Here is an 18839-nt window from a genome sequence, read left to right as displayed (position 1 = left end):
TGGTAAAAATTTCATTTTTAAAACAACCAAAACATTCATTTATCGTTTGCTAAAACACTTAAAGGTATTTCACATTAAAAACAATTATCAAAGTACATTCCCAAAATCACGAGTTGCGGAAAACACGGCTGTATGCGCTGCGATCAAGTCGGGCCCTTCCCTTTCGAACCGGAAGTATCTGAAACCATAAACCACAAACTGTAAGCACAAAGCTTAGTAAGTTCCCCAAAATACCACATACCATACATAACATATGAGCCATACATATCATACATATCAAACTTGCGATAAGAGATGCTATGTGCCAACCATAATCTTGCCATTATGCCACGAGCCGTATCATGGTCTTCCTTGCTAGGCCGAGGATAAAAACCTTGGGTCCTACAGACAAGTGCCAGGAGCCACCTCGTGGTCTTCCATCCAAACATCACAAAGACAACTAGCATACAATATACAATAACTTATATACTTAACTGCTAGAGTCCATACTCTGGTCTTGCTTACAGATTTTCCAGGAGCCACCTCCGAGTCTTTCATACAAATCCTAAGGACCACCCCTGGTCTTCCTACAATACATAAACCAATAGGGTCGGCATTGGTGCCTTCGACCCATAGAATAGTGAGGATACTCACCTCACACTGCTGAACCCACGAATAAATCTCTGACAGCTGGACAAAAAATCCTCCGAACTATATATATCAATAACACCCAATTAACAATCGAAATCGAGTCTATATCCTTCAATCCATACTTAGGGTAAAGAGACCATTTTACTCCTTATCTAGCTTGGCCCAAGACTGAGACCCAAACATACAATCCAAAAGGCCCAACATGGCCTAAAAATATCCCATTGTCAACCCTGATCAAACTTCTGGTCAAAGTCAAAGTCAACAGCCCATGTTGACCAAACACGTCTTGTTGCCCCGTGGACACGCCGTGTTCTAGCATCATCCAGATAATCGAGAAAACCACAGCCAACACGCCATGTTTGCCCGAGATTCAACAGATTAATACAATAAGTTATTTTCTCTGATTCCAAGAGATCCAAAGCTCAGATCTAGTCTATACCATGGTCTAGAAGGATAAAGTTTCCAACTTTATCCATTGGGACTATGCAAAAAGGTTCAAACCGAATCCATAAAGCTTAATAATGCAACAACTTAACGAACAAGCACTTAATCCCTAAAGGTATAGCCCCAAAACATAGATCTGACTTCCTTGAGCTGGAAAACCACGTAAAGTTGCCAACTTTATGTTCATGTATGTCTAAATGAAGCTCTTAAGCTTAAAAAGGACTTAATAATTGACTTAGTGCATGCATGACACCAAAACTCTCATAAAGCTTGCACCTTTATGCTCAAGGATACCAAAACAAACTCTGATCTGAAAGAACAAGCCCTTAGACGACCTAGCTCATCCACTAACCCAAAAAAGGGACCAAAAGCACAATAAACTAACTATGAAGAGATCTAAACATATACTAGACAAGATGCAAACTTGATACCTCAGAAAGCTTCCCCACAAGATGATGATTTTGGATCCAAAGCCTTTCGACCAAGCAAAGCAACCTCAAGCTTCTCTACTTCCTCCACAAAGGCAAAAACAAGCACCAAAGTCTTCTTAATAGCTTAAGAATACCACCAAGAGGCTAGAAGGTCGATTTAGGGTTTTAAGGTTTGGAGGTTGGCTTAGAAATGAACAAAAGAGGCTAACATAAAGCTTATATAGGGTACATCACGAAAAATTAGTGTTTCCTCCACCAGCCGCCAACACATCGCGTAATGGCATAACACACCGTGTTGGTCTTAATGAAAGCCGCGATTCTTCAAATCTAGACACGCCGTGTTGGTTCCTCCAACACACCGTGTCTAACCCTCTAAATGGGATTTATTCTCAATAATTATTCCTCAAGATTCCGGGTGTTACAACTCTCCCCCACTTAAATTAGATTTCATCCTTGAAATCACTCCTTACCATTCCCGACATGTCAAACAACCTCAGCTACACGACCACAATCCCGAGTATACCACAGCCTTCCCAAGGCAACCGAAACCAACCCTAGCGGAACTCTCCAAACCCGAAGAAGAATGAATCCTTAATCCCTTGCAGAAAACCACTTCTACCTTTCTAAAACCTGAAGTCTCAAGTTGGTCTGACTTCCCCATAGACCGCCCACATTGAACCACTACCATGCCAAAACCTCGTTGAATTCCAAACTTAAACATACGCTCCCAACCCTTGATTATCTTGATGCTTCGGTTGAGAACAAAACCATTGACCATTCATTGACGCAGAATACTTATACTTGATAGGAGAGCTGCGCAACGGTTAGACTTAGACAAGAGCTGCGCAACATGGTCAAACCAATTACTCTGAGATTATTTAATCCCAACTGCAAGTGACTTAGCATATGCCCCAAATAACAAGCGACTCCACACGCAAATCCAAAATCACTGAAACCGCCTCGACTCATCTTGCTGCCTCTTAGCTGCTTTCCAAAAGCAACCGAGACCTCCCCGGTCCCAACTTGTCTTCCAACTAACTAAAACACCGGGCTCCTGCCCGATTTCCGAGTCGAGACACACACACACACACACACAGTCATCCCACGCGACTCCCGAAATAAAACCTCATCTGGAAATAATTGCCCAAACCATCTCGCCACTAAATCCAATGCTAGAGTGAATGCTACATGACCAACCGTAGTCTTATATCATACCTGGTCTCCATCGACCCATCTCTTTCTGATTCCAAGAATGTAGTGGCCCTCCCACAGTCTTAAAAACTGACCCACCCTGGTCTAAACCATCTGAAGAAATCTATAACCAATCATGGATTTGCCACACCCTCATCACTGCACAGGGACCGGTGAATGCTACGGGTAACCCCACAGTCTTACAACACTCCCACACTAACTGCCAATTAGTGAATGCTACGGGCCACCTTGCAGTCTTACAAAGCTTCTACATTATCTGCCAACCAATGAATGCTACGGGCCACCCCACAGTCTTACTACACTGTTATTTTGCCGTAGCCACCCGCCCATGGTCTCACTGTTCATCTATCAATCCATCCTTACACAACCAGAGTTGAACATACACCCAACCAAACGCCCAAGGTGGACTCGATTCATGCCTAGAACTCCAAATTGGGTCCACCGAAAGCCTGATATCCTTCACCAAAAAGGCGCTAACCAACTGTTGGGAAGTTTCCCAAACTCCCAAATCGCATAATCCTCAATCCAGACGGCCACTTGGGTCACTTTCCTCCATGACAGGGATGTGAAACTCATCCTAGTTTCACGCCTGATTCTGCTTCCGAAAATCTTAACGGTTCTCCTCCACTTTGATTCGACGAAGCTCTCCCAGCACACAAGGTTTGAAGAATTACCAATCCATCACACCCCCTTATGATTGAACCACTAACAACCTGTACTTACCAATGCTAGTGTTCCATTACAAGCCAAACCCAAATATCGAACAACTCTTGAAGACCGATTGAACATTCCACGAAATCCCAACAAATCTAATAACTCCGGACGCTTTTAATGATACAATACCTAAATCTTGAAGTCCTTTATACTGGTGACAAAACCGAACCTTAGCAATAGACTGTTGGATCTATATGCCTAAGAATCACTATGGAGTGATGTTGCTAATAATATATGACCCTATAGGGTCACACCTTTATCAAGTTGGCACATTTTGTATATTTATTATTAATGTGATTATTAATAAATAATATCAATTCTTGTATTTTAATTAGAGAATAATTATTATTTTGTGAAAATAATAATTATAAGAGAGTATTACTAGTAATTATTTCATATGATATGAATTAGTAAGTCATGCACAACATTTTGGACTAGTTGGATTATTTTGTCTTTTACCTAAAGACAAAGTTTATAATTTATAAACTTAGAGTTTATAAAAATAAAAGAATCTTCCTTATAAAAACAAGTATGGCCGAAAGTATGATTAAGGTGTGGGAGGTTGTTTGTCAACCTTCCACCTTTTGTCTCCCATGATTCTAAAGGCTAACATTACTTTAGATTATTTTAATGGTTAGGCCTTACCTCTCAGGGACTATATAAGAGTGTCTTATGTATGAGAAATGTGCAAGTTTTTGGTGTTCACTCCTCCATTCTTCTTCTCTCTAAAACCGTGAGTATGAAGAAGCTCCAAACCTTTAAAGTTTGGTGCTTTACTTTGGTGTTTAGAAGACCTCTTGACTTGTTCCCTGTAGTGCTTAATTGAGTTAAGCACTTAAAGGCTTAAGGCACTCAAGAATACAAGAAGGAACTAGCCTTCCAAGTTCCCTACTCTTGATGGTGGATACTTGTAGAGAAATCATACACTTTGAGTTTTGCTATCTTCATCAACACCCCAAAACCAGGTGGGTTCAAAGGCTTCAAAGGTTATCTCTAAAACATCATATGGTTTTTTTATTTTATTCTAACCTCTATAAATGGATCCATGATGGCTCGGTTTTGTTATGAACTAAAAATAAACTTCTTATTTTCATAGTCTTCCGTTGCCGGTTTTTGTGAAAAACAAAGTTTTATTTCGTATCAAAACCCAACAGTGGTATCAAAGCCAGGTTTTATATGTTAGAATGATTTTTTATGTTTGATAATCTTTGGTCTTTGGAAAACAAACATGGATTTCTTTTGGTTAATAAAAATTCATATATGTCTTCTTTGGCAACTTCTTGGTTAAAATTGCTTATTTTTATATATAACCATTTTTTGTGCATTTTGGTTATATAAAAGTTTCCTTAGAAAAAACAAAGAGTTTTTTCTTATAATATTTGATATGTTGTTGTGTATAAACAAGTCATTTGGATCTTTATGTTGTGTTTGGTTGATATTTATTTATTCATAAGATGTAATACATAAATAGGTATTTTTTTTTCATTTGTTGATTTGTTGTAATAAATTAGTTAGACTAGTTGTATTTATTTTTAAATGTAACAAGATGAAGAAATTCCCACTTTGAAGATGACTTAACTACTTAAGACCATAATCCCAACCATGAGCTTCTACTCTTGGTTTTTGGGCTTAATTATAGTATTAATGGTTTAAATGTTGGAACTTTCACAACATGAAGACTTGAAGTCCTTTTGCAAGCAAGAGTTGACTTGGCAAGTGAGAGCTTGAAGACCTTTTCAAGCGTCTCTTATGTCATTTAGTAAAGACTTAATAATTCTTGTGATGGCTCACAAAAATTATTACTAAGACATGGTTTGGTTTATACACATTATAATGCATGCTTGTGATGTTTATTTTATGTTAAATGTATGTTATGTTTTATGTATGAAAATAGTTTTTACATGTCAAATAACATTTTTTTCATAAGATAATATCACTTGGAGTTTGAGTAAAAAGTATTTAAAAGATAACAAAAGATGTTTATAAATAGATATTTATAAAAGCGTTTTACCGGTTACCGGTTTAACGGTTAAAACTCAATTTTTTGTTGAAAATAGTTTTATTGTAAAACTTATAAATACCCAACTTTAAAATATTTGAAATGGTTTAAAAGATGTTTAAACTTTGTATAAACTCCATGTCTTTATAATAAATAAGGAGTTTTTATTAAAAGGACTAAAAATAGTTTATAGCGTTATAACGACAAATAATAAAGCTAGTGATTATTTTTTGCGTCGGAACTTAATATATGATATTGGTGTTTTAAACATAAAGCAACATGTTGATATTATGTTTTATGCTTGCTAAATGAGATTTAAAACATAAGTATCATCACCCAAGTTTTGGTTTATCAAAATATGATTTTTATCATAAGATGCATAAAAATGAGTTTATAAAATAAAATGAGTTTATTCTATAAATTCATGAACTCATAAGTTTTTTATTGTTAAAAGGAGATTTAAAATAGTGGTTTTATAACTCATCAAAAACTCCAAGTCTTAAGTATGAAATAAAGTTTTATTAAGACTGTTACCGGTTCTTAAAATCGATCTACGACTAAACTTTAAAATACCGGATTTTAGTTTATAATTGATCGCGATTAATGGCAAATAAAATAAAATTTTATTTGGCACCTAAAGAACCTCATAACAATAACAAGTGATATGAATTTTACAAAAAGGTAAATGAATTGTTGGATGCATGCAATATTCATGAGACCATATTTTTATAAACTATAATTGTAAAACATATATAAACCATTATTTACAAAACTTCAAATCTATGCAATCAATTTAAAATTCACTTGGGATTTTTGTGTAGTTCATATGGATTTTAGCGTCACCTTATTCATTTGAGTTGTCAAAAATAGTCAATGTGTTTTTGTATTTTCTTATGGGATAAAGGTCGTCGAACCATTTGTGAAATAGAACTCACATGTTTTTTAAATGGATGATTTGATCAATTTCTTATGTGATAAAGGTTGCCTAAGCATAAGAGTTTTTAGGAATAAATGGGATAAACATGCCAAGCTAAACAATAGTTGTTTAGGATCCCATAATCTAGGAGTTACATATCGTATGCAATTGGTAATCGCTACCTACCGAGTTTGATTAAGTTTATGGGATAAGAGTCGCCTAACCATTTACTTGTTTCGTTACTTGGATCCTAGACTTTAATAAATTAATGTTTTAAGAAACAATATAAGGTATTAATTTTTAAAGACTAAATATTGAAAATACTAAATGAAACTTTGTTAAATTTTGTTGATAACTGTTAATAATTTTACACCCTGAAAAATCTCTCTCTTGTTGAGTTTCAAGAGTCAGTAGGATTTGATGGTTATAATTTCTATAACTGGTATAATATTTCGAGGTTCTACCTTTAAGATAAATAGAAATAATATATATTGAAAGATCCCATACTTGAGTAACCTCTGCAACCAGTTAGTCTGATCATGATACTTTAATGGAAGTATTATTGTGATGATGATGTATCTCACATCATATTGAAAAAATTAACCTTGACTCGCAGAAAGTCTTGGATAATTATAAAATATATTAAATGTCTCATCAAGTAAAGCAAATATTCAATCAGAATACTAGAAATAGCTTCAAGTCTGTTCAAGCATTGAATAAAAGGAAGTCTAAGAGATTGTGCACTCATATAGACTTATAGTTCAGTTAAGGGAAATACAGCATAAACCCAGAAATCAAGAAAGGACCAAATGACTAATGTTGTTTCTATTGTGGAAGAAACTAGACACTAAAATAGGAATTGCTCATCTAATCTCATCGAGCTGAAGAAGTCTGACTTGGACAAGACTTCATACATCTATATGATAGAACTATTTATTTTTTCATCATTTACTTGAGTATGTTATACTTAAAGTGAAACTAATAATTGATATTATGAATTGATGAATGGAAGAAATAATCAACTGATTACAAATGAATGACATTTTGAGTTGAAGATATAACAAGTGTTGTTATAGTCTTTTATTTAAGCAATAGATATATTGTACCTATCCTTATAGGGACATGTAACAGTTGTAATTTATGAATAAATCTTAATGTACTTATCGTTTAATGGATGTTCACATTCATGTTCTGAAACGATGTATTATGTGTTAAAGAATAATTTCTCATAATGTTATTTATGAAGTAAATCTATAATCTTTCATTAAATTAATAGTTCTGATCATAACACATATATAATCAAATGCTATTTGATTGTAACTTATGTATGTCATAATCATCATGACAATATAAATAAGAAATACATATACCAACTTCAAAAGGATGGAATTTTTGAAGGCAAATAAGCTTGATTAATTTGATATATGTGAATCATATTTATATAGGAAGATGATTCACAAGTGTCTTTATCTATTAGTAGTTAAAGAACAAAAGGCTTGACAAAGAATTATACATATTTGATGTATGTAATCTTTTTCAATCCATGAATAGATTTGGTGATAGATACTTAATCAATTTCACTCACAACTTTTATTCGTCGTTGATGAAACCTTTTGATTTGATCAAATTTTTCATAGTGAAGATTGAAATACGACTTAATGAGATCATCATTAACAATTTCTTGTGATAAAGAAAATGAGTTTTGTAAACCAAGTCTTCTTGGAATATCTTAGAAGTTGTGGAATTGATTCACAACTCATTCTGACAAAGACACTCACTTGTCATTACTATGTTTCTTGTGGCACATGATCACCTGGTCACTTGAATCTATCTTTTGATATTCGAGGTTACCTTTGTATTATCTAGTGGGATAGGGTCACCTGGGCAGTAGCTGAATGTCGATAGTACAAGTTTTTAAAGAGGATAAAACATAGACCTTGCAGTCTATTATATGATGTTTTAAAAGAACTATTTACTTTATAAATTTTTGGAATTATGCTCACTGCAACAAATATATATTGAACATATATATTTTCCAACCAAACAAATAGATTAAATACTTTCTTAGGCTAAGGATGAAATGGTTTATCCTTATCTAAAATGTATAGTATTATAGAGCTTATGTTAGACAATAAGGTCAACCACTTTAGCATTTACTAACTGCATTTATGTAGAATATCCTAAATGATTGTTTAGGATGAAGTTTCTACTAATCCCACTAATTGTCATTCCATAAGATAAGTGATTAGAAAGTGCTTTTTCTAAATGGAAGCAATTTGGAGATTTAAGAACTAAAGATCCATAAGCTAAATGCATCATAGTTTGGAACTAGCAAGTTTTCAACTGTTGTTGAATCTGCTCAATGGTTGATCAGAAAATAATAAAACACATAGAGATGCATTTATGTATGATTATCAAATATGGGCTTGATTAATCTTCCTCGATATAGTTTGACTATAAAGAGTAAGTGAGTTTTCAAGGGAGAAAACATACATGAATGAAAATATTTCCAAGATTTAAGCTAACATCTCAAAGTAAGAATATTCTTTCTTATAAGATAATTACATAGTGTGATTTAATTATGAATCTAGATGACTCCTGTGTTTTCTACAAAGATATTGAGAGCGCGATAACATTACTAATGTTATATGTAGTCGACATATTAATTCTTGGAATAAGGATCTATATAGATAGATCATGGCAACTTAAAGGATTAAGTAAAATTGCATTAATCGTCAAGGATCTTGAAGAGCTTAAGATAAAGGACTCTGAGAGAGTTATCTTGTCAAAAACCACATGACATGAATTTGAGTAAAATCCTAGTGTAATTGTTTTTGAACTAGATAACATGATTGTGTTCCATATGCTGCTGCAATTGGAGAAATCATATATGTCATGATTATGCATAAAGGCCAAATAAGTCGTATGCTTAGAGCATGTCGAATGATACCAGTATAATCCTAGAACAATTCATTGTGTGACTTATAGGAACATTCTAAAGTACTTGCGAAAACTAAAGAAATATTCCTAATCTGCAGAGTATTTGAAAGAGAGCTATATTTAAAGTTGTTACACATGTGCTAAATTTTCAAATAGATTAAAATGATTCTCAGTCACAATCAGGTGTATCCTCATTATGAATGAAGAGATAATTACATGGATAGTGGCTCCATGTAGATTTCAATTACAGTTACACATCATAGTTAGAGTACCTTGTGGTTTGGAGAACCACATACAAAGATGCTTAATGTATAGTTCATTATGACTATGAGTAATCCCATTACGCAACTAATGGTATCTAGGTCATATTCAAACATATAATTCATTCTCAATAGTTTTTCTTTATATATAAGCTATATATAAAACTGAAATTGATTGTATTCGCAAAGTTTATACAAATCAAGGTTGTCAAATCTACTTAACAAAGCTGCTTCATTAGCTAAAGCATGAAAGTCAAGCTGGTGCTATATAGCCTTGTTGATATAAGGAGATATATTTGATTGAAATTTAGTATTTGGATATTGGAACAATAAAGCAATATATATTGTAATGAATGTCATATTGGATATGAGTCTTTCATTAAATAATTGATGTGTTCTATATTAGCATGTTTAAATCCTTGAATAAATAGGTTATTCTAAATGTCCATAGTCATTCATAGTTGTGGGAGCATCTATGAGATAAGACTAATATGAGTGGATTGGTGGATTCTCATGGAGGTGAGAATGGAAAAGAGCTGCTACCAACTTCATAGGTACTTGATTAAGAGAATAAGTATTGGACTTAACCCGCATCAAAACCACTTTATGGAACATAGTCAAGAGTGATGTTTTGATCAAGGTTGTATCTTTTTAATCTTAGAACTAAGATACATATTTTGTACTTGAAGTGTAGGTATTGTTGTGCTTAGACATGGTTTAATGTTGTTTCGTAAAAAGCAATCATAAGGGCCATCATTTGGTATGACATGAACTACATTGATAGGCGTATATAGTCAAGATGATCTTTGTATTCTTAGACCTGAGATACATATTTAGGACTTGAGATGTAGAAATTGTTGTGCTTTGACATGGTTTAACGTTGTTTCGCAAAAGGCAGTCATAAGGGCCATCGTTGGGTATGACATGAACTACATTGATGGGCGTATGTAGTCAAGATGGGATTTGTCTCTCTTATTCGTTGAGAGCATGACATCTAAGGCCTTAGTTAAATTTGAATAGTAAATGAGATTGATCGCGATCCATATCTCATGTTCGACATGATGTCTGAGACAAAGGAATAATAGATACCACACCTTTAGTAACAATTGTAGCTTAGAGCTCCTGGAATTGGCTGTTGATGAAATGGCAGCCTTCATATGTTGTTATGGGTAGTAGCCCGTTGCTAGACGTCAGCTACTGTCTATGTCAGTATATAATGAATCTTGTGCAAGTGGGAGATTGTTGGATCTATATGCCCAAGAATCATTATGGAGTGATATTGCTCATAATATATGATCCTATAGGGTCACACCTTTATAAAGTTGGCACATTTTGTATATTTATTATTAATGTGATTATTAATAAATAATTTCAATTATTGTACTTTCATTAGGTAATAATTATTGTTTTGTGAAAATAATAATTATAAGAGAGTATTACTAGTTATTATTTCATATGGTATGAATTAATAAGTCATGCACAACATTTTGGACTAGTGAGATTCTTTTGTCTCTTACCTAAAGACAAAGTGTAACGCCCCGATTCTCAGGTATTGATTTAATGTGTGAGTTCTTGATTTCAAGGGCTACTCGACGAGTTGATTGCCCTACTCGTCGAGTAGCAGCGGGTTGGTCCACGTATTTTAATGACCTACTCGCCGATTCCAAAAAGGGACTCGACGAGTAGGAGCTGGCAGATGAAACCCTAAATCTCGGGGTTTTGCACCCTATTTAAAGGATTATTGGCCTCCCCCAGCCTCCCCTTTACTGCCCCTTGTCCCTCTCAAACCCTAAATCGTGTGTGTGTGTCTTCTTTGGTGTGTTCTAGCTTGGAGGAGGAACTTTGGAGAAGGAAACACTTGGGGAAGCAAGGAAATCAAGGCTAGGAACTCGTGGGGAGCTAAGAGATTCATCAGTTGTCACTCTCTGGAAGGTATTAAGCTGTTCCTTTAGCTCATCTCTCTTTTAACCTCTTTTGGTTGGGTTTTATGAAAGGCTCCCCATGTTTAAGCTAAGATCTGAAGTTGTAACTTCAGATCTGGACTCCCTTTGACCTCTAGATCCATAAAGTCATCAACCTTGCCTAGTAGGAGCCTTCCCTCAAGTGTGAGACTTCATTGCAAGCTTAGTTTTTCCATTTAAGTGTCTTAAAGCTTTGCATGCACGTAAAGTTTGCGACTTTACGTGATAAACATGCCCTAGAAGCTTGGATCTGTAATCTGGAACCTTGCCATGGCTTAAAAAGCGTCTGCATGGATAAAGGTCTGCAAGGACTCGACGAGTTGGATGAACAACTCGGCGAGCCCGTTGAAGATGGTCATGAACTCGACGAGTTGGATGAACAACTCGGCGAGTCCGTTGAAGATTGCCTTAAACTCGGCGAGTCGTTCGAAGACTCGGCGAGTCGGCTAGGGTTTCTCCCAATTATTGGACACGTATGAACTCGGCGAGTTAAAGGGGAAATCGACGAGCCAATCAAGGATTTCACGACTTCTCGACTTCAGGAAGGACTCGACGAGTCGGTGAACTGCACTCGACGAGTCGAGTCAACATGGACTGTTGACTTTGACTGTTGACTTTGACTTGGACCAAGGGTTGACCAGTTGACTTCTGAGGGTATTTTGGTAATTTGGAGATTTATGAAAAAGGGTTTTATATTAACTATAGGTGGTGGAGCTCGTGTTGGTGATCCGGGAGTTGAGCTTTCTAGTTTCAGACGACAGTTGCAAGGTGAGTTATCCTCACTATACTAAGGGGTCTAAGGCACCAAGGCCGGCCCATTGGGTGTGTTGAACTAGCAGTATTGGATGTTGAGTATGAGTTAGTGTTGCATGTTAGTGGTTATTCCAGTTAGGTGGATCTGTAGGACTACCTATGATGTTATATGATTATTGCATGCTCAGTAGTTACGTTATATGTTACATGTTATGTGGGATGGGTTGAGGTTGTACTGCTCCGTGCGGTAGCCAACAAACCCTAGAGTATTCCAGATATGAGCTGAGGGCCCGGTAGGCATTCCAGACTCATACTGAGGACTCGAGAGCATTCCAGATATGAGCTGAGGGCCCGGTAGGCATTCCAGACTTGTACTGAGGGCTCGATGGCATTCCAGATACGCGCTGAGGGCCCGGTAGGCATTCCAGACTCGTACTAAGGGCCTAGGGGTAATCCAGCTCGTAAAGCTGTGGACCCATTGTATGCTGTTTCAGTTTGTTATGATATGTTATTACTGATATGGTTATGTGGACTGTATGTGTATCGGTATTTGGGGGTAACTCACAAAGCTTTTGGGCTTACAGTTTCAGTTTATTGTTTCAGGTACATCAGGGGATCGCGGCAAGGCGAAGGCATGATCGTACAGCTCCTCATATTATGTTTATGTTTCTGGGAATACTCTGATAAATAATATTTTGAAAACAAAGTTGTAGTGTTTTGATGATCTTGACATGTTTTAAAAAGTTTAAATTTGTTTGAAATTTTTTGGTGTTACAAGTTGGTATCAGAACCTTGGTTTGAGTGAATTGGAGGAAGACTCGTGTGACTCCAGTCTCAAATCAAGGAAAAGATTTTCAAAATGAATTCTAAAATGGTTTTCAAATTAAGTAAAGGAGGATGCAGGGTGTACGATCAGCCGGAGCCAGTAAGTAGACCCCAAAATACCATACAAGTTATTAGATTATGAGATATATTAGAACAACATGTTCGCACTAGGCTAGGGATCTTCAGGAATTGCATGATAGAATTGCCTGATTAAATGATGCGTGCTAGCCTAGGGTTTCCTTTATATGAGATTGGCATCATTACTGTAGTTGCTTAGTGTATGCATCACGGTTATACATAATTAAGATCTTATAGCCTGAGAATGTTTGATTTGGCCTTATGTTCTGTTCTTGTTTGATTGGGAGCTTAGGGTAGGATTGGATATTCGAAAGTCTATAGGGTCCAGCGTTATGTATGGCTAGCACACACTAGTACTGCAGGGTTAGTGAAAGTTTCATGGATAAGTGGGTTATGTGAGAGGTCGGTAGGCCAGTTATGAAATATTTAGCATTCCTCTAGAATTGAGGATTGAGCGCTCGCCATGTTGTATATTCAGTTAGGGCGTTGTGGTGATACTTGAGACAAATGTAGGTAGGTGTGGAAGGTAGTAGGGGCCCATACTACTGTAAGCACAGGACCCATACGCGTAGCAAGGAAGTCACAACTCTTAGGGTTAGTAGGGAGTTGGCTCCCAGTTATTTATATGGATTATCTGATATCTTGTGGTATGTTTCAGAATGGTGATGACGACGCGCTTCATGGCTGGATCCGGTTCGGGATCAGGATCAGGGGACAGAGGCCAGGAGGGGCCAACAGCACCTGAGCCGGTGGTGCAGATGGGTACAGAGGAGTTGGATGCCAGGATTCGAGAGATCCTGCATGATGAGGTCGCTGCTGCATTCCGGGCTCAGTTACCGGAGATGTTCGGGTCGATTAAGACCGCCATTTTGGAGTATTTTGATGAGCGCTACGCAGCCCTTGTAGAGATAGCCTCCGTAGCAGCTGCATTAGCTGTATCAGTGGCAGGGAGAGGAGTTGGTAGAGGTTTTCAGTACAGGGACTTCGATAACACGAAGCCCCCTACTTTTGATGGGACGCAGGATCCCATCAAGGCTATGAGATGGATTTCAGATGTGGAGGGGTGTTTCTTCACCTGCTCGTGTCCTGCTGACCAGAAGGTCAGGTGTGCTCTGAACCTGCTTAGGTCTGGGGCCAAGGACTGGTGGAGACTTGCGACTCGGTCGTACACTGATGATCAGAGAGCTGTTGTTACTTGGGAGCAGTTCAGGGACATGTTCCGCGCCCGCTACATTCCGCGGGTTGAGCGGGAACGTTTGGCACAGGAGTTTCTGAGTTTGAGACAGGATGGGGAGTCGGTGACGGAAATCACCCGGATGTTCACTGAGAGGGCGATGTTTTGCCCGGAGTTTGCTTCAGAGCAGGCTCAGATGACCCGTTATCTGAGCATGCTCAAGACGGATTTCTGTCAGTTTGTGTCTACACAGCGATGTGATACTCTTCTAGAGTTGCAGGTGGCCGCCAGACGGTGTGAGTTGGAGATTGAGCAGCAGTTGAGAGAGCAGCGGCAGGCCCCGACACATTCTCAGCCGGCGCCGAAGCGGTCTAAGACCGCTGATACTAGGATCGGGGGTCAGCAGAGCCACATTTGTGGGAAGTGCGGAAAGGGTCATTCTAATGTGTGTTGAGTTGGTAGTGGGTGCCACAGGTGTGGCAAGGAGGGGCATTACGCAAAGGACTGTCGCCAGGCTGCCCCAGTTCAGGGTATGAGGTTATGTTATCACTGCGATCAGGTTGGCCACATGAGGGCCAACTGTCCACTACTTGCCGCCAAGCCGGCACAGGCTCCTGCGCCGGCTACGTTGAGGATTACCGATGGGAGGCAGGGCAGAGCAGAGCCTCCGAAGGCTCAGGGACGCGCATTTCGGCTTACGGCCGAGGAGGCCAAGGCAGCACCGAATGTGGTTGCTGGTATGTTTCTATCCTTTATCTCATTTACTATATCTGTTGTACCTGTGATTAGGTATGTTTCTAGTGAACTCCTTGCCTGCTTTGGTTTTGTTCGACTCGGGGGCGAGTCGGTCCTTTGTATCTCAGACTTTTAGTAGGGAGTTCAGAGTGCCAGTAGGCGAGCTAGAATGTCTGTTGCGAGTTTCTATCGCCAACGGACACGGGGTTTCTGCTACTTCAGTTTATCTAGGGTGTGACTTGGAGATTTTCGGGGTGTCCTTTCTGATAGATTTGATTCCGATCCCCATGGGGGAGGTGTGCGTGATTGTAGGCATGGATTGGCTCAGTCGGTTCGGTGCTATGATTGATTGCGAGGGCCAGCGAGTGGTAGTTCGAACCCTAAGTGGGGGAGAACTGATTGTATATGGCGAGGGCACCAGAGTGGGATCAGGGTTTTGCTCAGCTGCCAGGGCTCGGCAGTACATTCAACACGGGTGTGCGGGTTATCTAGCGTATGTGGTAGATACGGGAGTCAGGGATCAGATTTCGGTTTCCGATGTATCGGTAGTCAGGGAGTTTGCAGATGTGTTCCCGGAGGAGTTGCCAGGGATACCTCCGGAGAGGCAGGTCGAGTTCAGGATCGACCTGGTGCCAGGTGCGGCCCCTATTGTTGGATTAATGTCTAAGTCCATAACTATATTTGGTATGTACTTGACCCGACCCAGCATGGTCCATTTGGGTTGCACTTCACCGGCACAATTTATATGGATAGTCTTTTGAGAATAGTATATTTATGATTTATATTAATATATTATAAGTTCTAATATATTAATATGGAATCATATTATTTAATTAGTATTGATCAAGAATTAATTCAGAATTAATTAAGTGATCAAAAAGAACTAATTAAATATGGACTCTTATATATATGGAATGGGCCAAGTTTATTTAGGTTGGGCTAAGCTTTCATGGATGGTCCATGGAGCTTTTAACCCATGGATCCTATGTAAATGAAAAGTCATGGGTATTAGGTTTTACATGGATGTAACCGTAATCCTCCATAATATATAAAGGGGTCCTTGGCTCACAAAATTAGCACAAGTGTGTGAAAATAAGAGTGGGCCTATTTTAGTGTGCATACATATTCTCTCAAGTTCTTCCAAGGTGTTTTGGTGATTTGTGATTCCATTTGAGGCTTCCACGCTATTGGGGCTAAGCTCATAAAGCTTGAAGACATCAAGCTACATCAAAAGGTATGTCATCTAACTAGAACTTTGTAGTATAGGTGCTTCATAATATGCTAGTTAGGATGAAACCTTGGAATAGTTAATATTTGCATGTATAATAGAGAAAACATAGATCCAAGGTTTATAGGGTTGCATGTACACCATAGGAGTGTCAGAATGCTCAAAACCCAACAGTGGTATCAGAGTCATAGGTTGTTTTCTGTTATATTGATGCAAATGTTTTATTTTCAAGTTGAATGTACATCAAGCTACATGACGTTTGTCAAATTTTAAGATAATTACTTGTTTTGTGAAAAACGAATTATTTGTAAAATTTGAATCATTTGTTATATGAGTTGAATTAGGTCAAATTTAGTAAAAGATAAAATGATATGATTATTTTATTAGTTTTAAAAGTTTGATCTAAATGTTTTAAGGAGTTACATATTTTGTCATAAAATTTTGGAGCTCAAAAGTTTTTTTTAAGTTGTGATCTTAAGGGTTTTTGAAACTTCCATAAGTTATGGATATGAAAGTTTTTTTTTTAAAAAAAATTTTGATTCAAAGTTTTTATGAAGTTACAAAATTTGGTGTTAATGTTTTAAAGAATTCCATAACTTGTTCTTAAGTTATGGAACATGGAAAGTTTCATCATAAAACACCATTAATTCCATAAGTTATGGAATCCAAAGGTTTTCAAGAATTACAAAACTTGCCCTCAAGTTTTGGAATTTGAGAAAAGTTTTTTATGAAAAAAAGAATTGAATTCTAAAACTCTTGGGTTCATAACTTAAACAATTAATTAAATGGTTTTAATTTTGAGTTTAATAATTGGAATTATGATGTTTTGTTGAATAGTTCAAATTAACTCTTATGGACTTTATTGATAGTTAATTAAAGCGTTTAATTAAAAGAGTATTATTAAATCCATAAATATATGGTTTGAGTTTAATTAAATTAAAAGTATAGTTTAATTAATAGATTAAACCACCAAGTATTTTAAATGTCTAAAATACACCCTTATACTATTATAATATTAAAAGTTTATATATTATATGTATAAGAGCAAGTCGTCTTACCAGTAGTAGGCCTCATTTACGAAGCCGGTCTATAAGGGGGGGTATAAGGTTACTGCCTATAAAATGGCAGATTAATGGGTGTCCACTCTCACTCACCGCTTCCTTGACCGGTGGAGGGTCGTTAGCCGAACAGGTAGGACAAGGACTATAATTCTCCCTTCATTATAAGTATAACGATAAATACTAAGTAACTAAACACTTATAAATTCCCAATCTTAGTTACTTAGGAAAATGTGAATAAGGTGCTAATCCATGAAATTACACTTTGCACTTTGTTTAAGCTGTTAGTGGAGCGTGTGTGGTTAACCGGCACACTAACCTGGACTTAACAAGGTAGGCAAAGGGTAACTTAATGTTTATCTTAGTATCGTTGGAGCGTGTGTGGTTAACCGGCACATCGATTGAGGGGTAAATATTAAGGGTACCAAGTATATTTGCATGGTTACTTCACACCTTGTTTTGTGATCCTCGGCATCCCAGTCACAAAACCTGAAGGGCACACTCGAGATAGAAACATGTCATTGAAAAGTTCAATGAATCTCAAAAGAATCTAGGAGTTTCAAAACCAATTAAAACCTAATAATACATTTCGTTTATCTTGGTGGAAATTGTTGAATCGTCATTCACCTACCTTTAAATATTTTATAGCTTGGATTACGGCATCCCTCTTCCAAGTTATAAAATAGTTTGTTGGGTCATAGCCTTAATATATCATATTGGGTGTTATATTAAGGACTTAAATCAACTTTACGTGAATTTCTCCCATTGTTGATGTCTAGTTTAGACAACAATGATCTTCCCAAACCAAGCTTTCCTAATGAATATGACTTCCCGAGTTTGGCTCATGGAAGTCATACTTCTCTTCCTCCACCTCCTCCAATTATTCTCCCTAACCCACAAGTTCAAGGTCACTCAAGCCCTAATGGCAAGCAAGGTCTATGTGTGATCACATCTTAGAGATGAAGTCACATATTGACAAGCCGGGAGAGTTGGGTGTCAAAGTCTTGAGAAAGTTGGATGTTCAATCACTTTCTAAGTCACATAGTGAGTTCCTTTGGGACTACTATGAAACAGACTATGACATGAACCTTAATGATCATATCTATTTGCTTGGTGCTGCTGAATCAGCAATGATTTGGAACGATAGTAAAGCAAATTTGATTAGAAGATCAACTTCCCAAAAACTTTATGGACAGTGACAATGGTGACACTGGAAATCCTGAAAAAGCATTCTCTTCCCAATGGAAAGGGATTGGCCATAGTCAACCCGGTTGACTAAATGGTAAAGAGAAAGGCTAAGTCTGAGATAGTCCCATTACCAAAGGGTCTATATGTTTATTTTGCCAAAGGAAGGGGCGTTGATTGCAAAGCTGCCAAATTTACCTAAGGATGTTAAAGTCAATAAGTTTGACTCTACATCAGGTAGAGCCCATTATCTAACTCTTTTAAGTTCTATTCTGAGATCCTCATTACATGATGTG

Source organism: Lactuca virosa, chromosome 4 (assembly GCF_052849685.1).
Source record: "Lactuca virosa cultivar CGN04683 chromosome 4, Lactuca_virosa_CGN04683_v6, whole genome shotgun sequence".
NCBI classification, from domain to species: Eukaryota; Viridiplantae; Streptophyta; class Magnoliopsida; order Asterales; family Asteraceae; genus Lactuca; species Lactuca virosa.
This window is presented reverse-complemented; position numbering follows the sequence as displayed.